The following is an 8,636-nucleotide window of genomic DNA, read 5'->3' as shown; positions in this document are numbered from 1 at the left end:
GGAATCGCTGGGCTGCCTCTGCGAGCGCTCACTGGGTTATCTATCCAGAGATAAGCTTCAGTCGGAGCCGGGACAAGATCAATAAAAAAAAAATAATTCTTGGACACACTTTACTATGGGCGGACTGGCGCGAGAGAAATCGTTTCCTGCTGTGCGTTTCCAAATCCTGGATGTGTCGGGACTCGATACTTGCATAAGAACAACACGACAACATTACAAAAACGTTTCGTTGGCATAAGCGTTATATATAAATTCATGCTTGTTGTCAGAACCAATATTCGAAAGAATCCTTATGCCTGGTTCCGGTTCTGGTTCAGACAAATGGCAGTAACGACAGAGTTACCAGGACAAGCGATCACCTCACAGAACCTCACGTTGCATGTGGGCGCAGTTGATGCAAATCCGTGAACCTCTAGTAAAGCGATTGGAAGACCCATATTTATCAATATCATCAGTGGCGTACCAACTTGTTTTTGAGTGGGGGGGGGGGGGGGGGGGGGGGGGAAGGGGGGGCGGCAATCCAAACCCCTCCCCCCCTAGGCCGGGCCGGGGGGCGGTGCCCTTGGTATCCCTTGGGCGCCCCCCTTGCCCCCCCCCCCCGGTTGGTACGCCCATTAATCTCATGTAGAGCCTATGCCAGATAACGGTGCGGGAATAGCTCGGAAACTTTGTACTCTTCAAAATGTCCATTTATTTTTTTCTAGGGGTTGCTGATTTTTGCTGCATTTATGACCACCTGTTTGCATGACATCTACGCGCCAATCAAATATACGACGTGTAAGCGGTATTTTCAAGTGGTCATGCGATTTATGTCCGTGCCACAATATCTTCCAGCATCCTCATCTCTTATAAAACACCACTAAAAAAAAAAATAACGAATGAAATGTAGTTAATGAAAAGACACGACGCCATCGCATTCATCTAGCACGAATTCGGCTTGTAAATTTGTTGCGCGCATTTTTGTGCCTCACGGTGATCTCAATATGGACGAATCTGAATGCAGGATAGGCAATCGTGTTAATTGTTACCTTATTCGGTTGACAGGATGACCAAGTTACACTGTCATAAAAAGTACGCGCATTGAGAGAAGCTTGGGTATTAATATGAAGATAAGAACCCATGAAGCATCATAATCTAAACCCCGAGACGCGGAAACGTAAAATAAAGGCAACGAATGTGCGTTTATGGGTGCGGTGTGACGATGTAAGTGACCTATAACCATACACCGGAGAATGAAACTAAACTGCAAAACATACAACCAGTGGCAGACCCAAAAGGGGGGGGGGCAAACAAAGTCGACCCCTTTCCTCCCCCCCCCCCCCCCCCCCCTCTTGGAGGGCAATTTGGCATGGGTGGACCCCCCGGTGCCTCGCGAAAGAATGGGACAATAGCATCCTTACAAATTTTCCGCCCCCCCCCCCCCCCCCCTCAAAAAAAAAAACAAAAAACAAAAAAAAAACGGAGTTCTGGATCTGCCCCTGCATACAACACATAAAGTACGCGTTTATTAGCTCACATTTCACGAGTTGCGCAGTATAAAACGCGACTCCTTTATCGGCGTAAAGTTAGCATAGTTACGCCACAGGAGTGATTTTGGTGTAATCGTCGGGGATCGCTTTCCATCTTTGGATCATCTCTAGAGGACGTTTACACCTGACGCACGAAGTGTCACTAAAACTGGAGTGCTGCTTAAAACGATCATCTTACGTACAATTCACCAGGGGCGCCGGGTCAATCAAGCACCATTAAACGCCAAAAAGAAACAATCAGCTGTAAATAAATTAAAAAAAAAAGAAGAAAAAAAAAGGTAGTTGATACAAAAAACGGCACATACCTTTCCTTTGATGGGAGAAGGCTGAAACGTACGTTTATCGGCGCCGACGCCCGGAACGGTTGCAAGGAAGTCCGCAGCGGACGTTAAAAGACGTAAATAAGCGACTCGGAGATCGAGACCAGGAGACGTGACGACACAAAAGCATGTCGCCGACCACCCGACTGGCCGCCAAGTTCTGTTTGCAGCGTCCTCGCTCGCGCTACGGGCAGGAAATTGCATTAATTTTGACGCATTCAGGCCCTATTTCGTCTCGTGCGCGTTTTGAAAGGGAACCCCGCTAGCGACCGCGTCCACCGTTCGAGCTCAAGCAGACGTCGGCGCTGGCTCATATCGTATGCTTCGATTCAGTTCTTATGACGGACACCAGCGGACGCCACAAGCCATCCCAGCCAATCAGGCGCCGTGAACACATGTCACGTGGCTGCATGCCCCGCGAACCGCTGGGCCCATTCGACGGTCACGTGACTTTAACACAGCACGTAATTGGCTTCTACGGTTCGTAGCACCTATTGCGGTCCAGCGTGGAGTAAAACGCTTTACTAAAACGGAATGTTTGCTTTGGCGGCCTGCGCGCCCTTTTTTTTTTCTGCGGTTGCAAGTGCGGCGGGATCTTGTTTCGAAATGTAAGCTGGGCTGCGGCGATTCCGTGGGTTGGGTCCCCTGGAACTGTTTATTTATTGGCGTGGGTGGGAGTGTTCTAATTCCGGTGGAAGCAATCGTTTGGGATGTCGGTCCTACCCTCGCCGCTCCTGTTGCAAATGGTTTCGGTATGCTTGTGTTGGATTTGAGGGGAAAATACAAATAAATAAGGCTGACTGCCGAAAGTTAGGCTCAATACTCTTGAAAAGCAGTTATTTCTTTTTATCGCGATTTCAAAATGCGTTGCCAACCTTGAACTCTCTTGTCTGTTATGGCTCTGCTTCCAAAGAATGCGCACATGTTTAGACGTTGAGGAACTGAGAAGTGTGCGTAACATCCAAAGCGCTGTCTTTTTCCTTTTTTTCTTTTTTGACGTAAAGCGCAAAGTAGGCGTTTAGAAATGCTGAATGACGTCGTTAATTCCGTTATATTTAAAGCTCCCCGCGTTTAAGAACAGACAGCCACTTGACTCTCCCTTTTCTCTCTAAAACAAAACAACAACAACAAAAAAAGTTTTTCTGTTTAACTCACTGACACAAACTTGGACGTATACTATTCGGGAACGACTATCTGTACTAGCCCGCGCGACGTTTGGTTTTTGTTTCGGTTTCTCTGGTAGTCTCGTGGATTCTCGCGAACAACGTGAGCGTTGCGGCGCTCCGCGGAAAGCGCGAGTTGGCGCGAGGAACCGAAAAAATGCAATTTTTGTGCTGCTGAAAGTAATGCCAATTTTCGGTGTCCGACAATCCGTTGTGTGGCAGTTCGCTATTTTACTGTATGCGGTGATCTTTGCAGGAGAGTAAGGTAAGCACCTTCCAACTGTTATGCCAAAAGGCTTTATTCGTTCAGGCCAGATGATTCAGGCACTCACTTTGATTACAACCGCACTCGATACAAGATCATCGAACGAGAAGTTTCAAGTTTCTCGTTCAACGTTCCTGTGTCCGTCATACTCGTTTGTTTGGAGATCGGCGTGGCGGTCGAACCGTGTTATGGCATTACATTACATACGTGTACGACGTGCGATTTCTGTCGGGGTCCGACTGGTCCGACGAAACTTTGAACTTTCTGCGAAGGTCGACGAAAAAGTTCGACCAGTGGTCTCTATCGCAACTTGCTGGATCGCGCATCCCCGCTTGGTCGCTGCTGCAGGGCGGCAGGGCTGCAGCGCGAGTCAACACGTCCTAAAGCCTGCGCGCCTGCTACGTGACGTCACTGTAGGTAGGCCAGCGAGCGAGAAAACGACATTCTGCTAGGCACTGGGCTTCGCTGTGCCGGCGCGCTGACGGGCCGGCCTGTCACTTACCCGTGCATGACGATGACATAATTACTCGGATTATAGACTTTTAAGATTAGAAGATCATATAAAAAAATCTAACTTTTACAGTTTGTTTATTGTTACGACGACTAACTCACGCGATAAATATTAGCGACTGCACCCGTTCCACAATTATTTAACTTAATCTCCTTCGTAAAACAAGAGCGCTGCTCTGCAATCACAAATATTTTAATTTGAAACACATTTTTGACATCCATGCTTAGAAAACAATTAGAAAATATGTGAAATAGTATTTTATGCCTAGCGCCTTCCAGGTAGTTTCATAAAAGGTTAAATAAAAGTAACAGCACACTCTCGACCTCCCACCACAGGTTGGACGGCCATTTTTGAATATAAAATGTACGAGGCCCACGAACTAAGGAGTCAATTGTCTTAAAGGGCCGATGAAACGATTTTTGGGTTGGGATAAATCATTTTAGATTGGGATTTTACTAATAGCACATCGTTCAGTGGACCAAAAGAAAAAAGGTAGAAAGTCAAAAGCCTGACTTTCAGTGCGAAAATTTGAAAAAAGAGCGGACTATTTCGTACATCCTCCCCTTCGCAACCTCTCTGCCTTTTCACTGTGATACATCCGCGGTCCCAAAAGCGCGTCATCGGGTCCAAACTGACGTCACACGCAACCGGACCTCATTTAGTACCTTCACCCCTAAGCTGACATTGTGGTGGAAGCTACGCACTTGCCGGACCAATCAGCCGCCTCCCTTTCATCACCTGACTTCATTCTCTGCAGCCACATTTGCCACGCTCACGTGGCAAGTGTGGCTGGCCCAACGAGCACGTAGCTCCAACAGCACTGTCAGCTTTGGAATAAACGGGGTGGGGAAAGCAACTTTTGTCTGAATTTTGAGCGACGGGCTAATCTTCTAGGGGGAGAATGGATGTGTCCAGATTACACAAACGAGAGAGCGAGCAAGAGGGGACTCCCCCTTTTCGTATTCTTAACTGTTTGGTGGAATGCGCGATTTATGAGTTGAGGAGGAAAGCTAAACAGGAAAAAGTTGGAAAAGCGTTTCATGACCCCTTTAATAGAGTGAAACAAGCAAATGTGACAGAAAATGTGACTGATTGACTAAGTGCCAGAAGGCCATCGTGTAATAAATGAATGTGGCAAAACAAATAGTCCGTCTCATGAGACGACTTCCTTTTTGCCTCGGTTTCATGTTTTAGTATGTCGGTCTACAGAGATATGTGGTTTCTTCACACTATTTTTAAAACAACGCTAACGTTTTGGGAAAACAGACAGTTGGTTTTTGGCTGGAGCAAACCTTGCATCCTGCCTAAGGCATTATTTTTCTATTTGCAGAGATTGGTAAAAAGAAAGTTTGTCGACTCCCTTGCACAGGTGCCCAACTCTTTGAACTCTGGCAGCGTAGCAGGTCCCTGACAAATTTTCATTGATCACATAACCGCAAGAACTGAGCGATGTGCTGGGATGACATAAGCTTGTTCACAACAACATCAGGCATTACCACACTGACGACCAGTTGTGTTGAAAGGTGCAGTCCCCCTCAATTTAAAGCATCTCTCAGCTGATGAACCACGACATGCATTGTGAGGAAGTGTCTTCTCCAAACCTAAATGTTTTCTGCGGTATTCACACTTGAATGTTTTCACAGTCAGAGAGGCAAAGCATCCAGCTACGTAGGTCACAATAGGACAGCGCTGCTAAATCATAGCCGGTGATGTCAGATGCAAAACCTAGAATACAACGCAAAATACTGTGCGCAGGTGAGTTGCTTGCTAAAACTAACAAAATATTTCATCACACTTTGGAAGCGGTAACTTGTTCTAAAAAATTGCTATGCCTCCTTTAAAATACAAAAAAAAAAATAGCAAAGTAGTTTACTATACTCTCGTCCTTCAGGGCACATTGACATTTCAGAAGTACAAGAGTGCAAGGTTAAAAAAAATATCTGCCAAACCAACATACCTTCGAAGGGCTCGCAACTGGAACTACTTTCTCCGGAATTGCCTTAATCCATTGAATATACTGTTGCTCGTTGGTTATTGAGAAGAGAGAGAGAGAAAAAACTTTTAATAAACAATAAGTTTGGCTCTTCCGAGGCGAGAGGAGCCCTCATTCCAGGGCCCCTGTAGCTGTCGCTGCGGCACGGGCCCGCGAGACCAGATTACGCTGGTCGTCCGGATCCCAGCTGGACAGCGCAGCTTCCCACTGCTCGGCGTTTAGGAAGGAGAATATGTGAACCTTCGATTCTTCGGCATAATTTTCCCGACACCACAGCACACAACCCATATAAAGCATTGATCCTCCCATTTGCACACACAAAAACACCAGAGACTCTGGTTGCCAACGGACGCAGTGAATACTGCGGCGTCTTGTCTCCACGTTTCCATCGGCTCTCTACGATCGCTTGTAAGCCGCCTGCCGTCTATAAAATTGCATCGTCACGTCGCATTATCTTTTTTTTCTTCTTTATTATTAGATTTAGTTGGTACAAGTACAACTTATTTCACAATTCCATATTTGATGCTGAGACCAAACGCAACGGAGATAACGGAGCATTAAAAAAGAAAAACAAAAAAGTGTTTCCTCGGGTCATCCGGAGTGTTTTGCCAAGCATTGTCACAGATGCTCGACAGTGAAAACCCTCTGCTGGCTCTCCTCGCTTGGCCTACGAGCAGTGACGTGGCTGACGTAACAAAACGAAGCGCACAGGTTTTAGTTTCTAGAAGGTGTTGCACGAGTGCGGCCACCGGAAGTTTCGTATCTACCATCTTGCATGTATCGGAAGTCTACCTTTTGGAGCGCTGCAGAAGCTGGGTGGCAGCGTGCTGAAGACATATTTTCCGCTCTCTCGTTGTCGTTTGCCGAAAAAGCTTCTTAAGACCTTGTGTAAACAGTCAAAGTTACATTTAAAAACACACGGAAGTTTTTACGAAAGTGCAGCACTGCAGAAAAAAGGAACAACTCGTCGAATGAAAGTCTCGCGGTGTCATCATATGCCAAAGTGCTGCATCTCTGCCTTCGCACGCTTGGATGTGAGTCGCATTTAGACGTCTTTGCCGCATAAATATTGTTCGCATAGTTCTGGCTCGTCCAGCTGTTCCGGTAAGCTGCACTGATCACTGGTTGCTATTATGCGCTGTTAACAACGTTCGAAATCTACTCGAGTGGATCCGAATTACTCACATTACATGGAAACAGATAGAGCAGTGCAGCAAAGTGTCGATTACATTTCCAAGTATGAAAGACTGAAGAATCAACTTCCTACAAATGCTTAGGAGGATCTAGACATTTGGCACGGGCACATAGCCACAGGGGAAGGCATAGGGCTTGCTTTTTTCCCTCAAAAAATCTTCCTAATTTCTGGGGCCTCCTCTCCCTCCTCCCCCTCATACAGCATTTTGTCATGGGCAGGCGCCCCCCCCCCCCCCCCCCTCCCCCTCGAATCAAAATCCTGGCTATGTGCCTGATTCAGCAGATCCTACATGTCTATGCTTTTGTTTGAGGCTACAAAAAAAACTGCAAATTGCTCCAGGTCACTGTGAACCTTTTTTGTTTCTTCTCAATTCAACATTTTATCGTAGACTCGGTTGTGTGTTTTTCGAAACTAGCTGTTCGGCACGAATATACATGTTTCTGTTCGGTGCTTGACAAGCTGAGAGGTGACACATGAAGAAACCGAGAAAAATAAAAATGTGAATGATGGGGAAAAAAAAAGAAAAGAAGACTAGTGGGGAGAAAAGAAAAGAAAACAAGGGGGAAGAGGATTTTCAAGGCTGCCGCTATTGGAGCCATGTATCAGAAACGTCGGGCAGATATTTGTCTGGTGCCATACTTCGGTTTGTGTTTCCGTCGCAACGCACCTAGTGTCCCTAGTTTCGCCCTACTACGGCAGAACCTACAGCTACACTCTGCTGGTCGCAACATGGGAGGGCACGAATGGCGGACGGAAGTGGTGAAAGGAAACCGGACAGATGCTCGACCTATCAGTTGTAGTGGAAAGGGGAACTTTAAAGAAAAGAAGGAGGATTTTTCTAGAGGGTGAGAGCGTGTCGGAGGATTAATCAATGGTGCTATTTGCACTCGGCAAGTTTGTTCGGGATTGGTTTTGTGCGAAACTCTGCGAGTGTGATGCGTTCTGGGAGAGAACTCGCACATTGCCAGTGCGTGTGGATTCATGGAACCAACTCACTAACAGAGATTGGTGGTTCGACTTATGGACAGCGTTGCCTGGCTTCCATACAAAGATTTTGAATTATGGGAAACAAGCAACTTAGAAAGTCGTTTATTTTATTATTTATAAAATTATTACCGATTTTCACACAATATAAAAGCAAAAATACATACCTTTAATGCTTTCATTAGTTAGTATAATGTGATTGAGTGATGCAATTCACCCAACAAATATTGCACTTCTCCTCCGCTAGGTAGTGTCAGCTCATTTTTAAAATTTCATGCATGTGCAAAAAGGTTGAACTTCAGTCAAACATTTGTTAAACATCACGATGGAAGTTCGATAAAGTCAAACTTGGTCGAACTCGAACTTGGGCAGCTTCGCGATATCCCTATACTTCGTTCAGCTCTAAGCTAAGGCTGCAATGGAAGCTACATGCTCGTTGGACCAGTCATATGCCTCTCTTTCACCACGCCATCATGCCCCCACCCTCACGCGCAGAGACCTGGGTCAGGTAGTAAGAGGGAGGCGGCTGATTGGTCCGGCACACATGTAGCTCCTCCCACTGCAGTCTCAGCTTAGGGGTGAACGGAGTATAGTACCAACATCGTGATTCACTGTGTGAAGTGTTTAGCTTGGACCGAGTAGTATAAAGTGTCTCCCCTTCCCCACCCCCCCAAAA

Source organism: Ixodes scapularis, unplaced genomic scaffold (genome assembly GCF_016920785.2).
Source record: "Ixodes scapularis isolate PalLabHiFi unplaced genomic scaffold, ASM1692078v2 PGA_scaffold7__128_contigs__length_106722199, whole genome shotgun sequence".
Taxonomy (NCBI): Eukaryota; Metazoa; Arthropoda; class Arachnida; order Ixodida; family Ixodidae; genus Ixodes; species Ixodes scapularis.
This window is presented reverse-complemented; position numbering follows the sequence as displayed.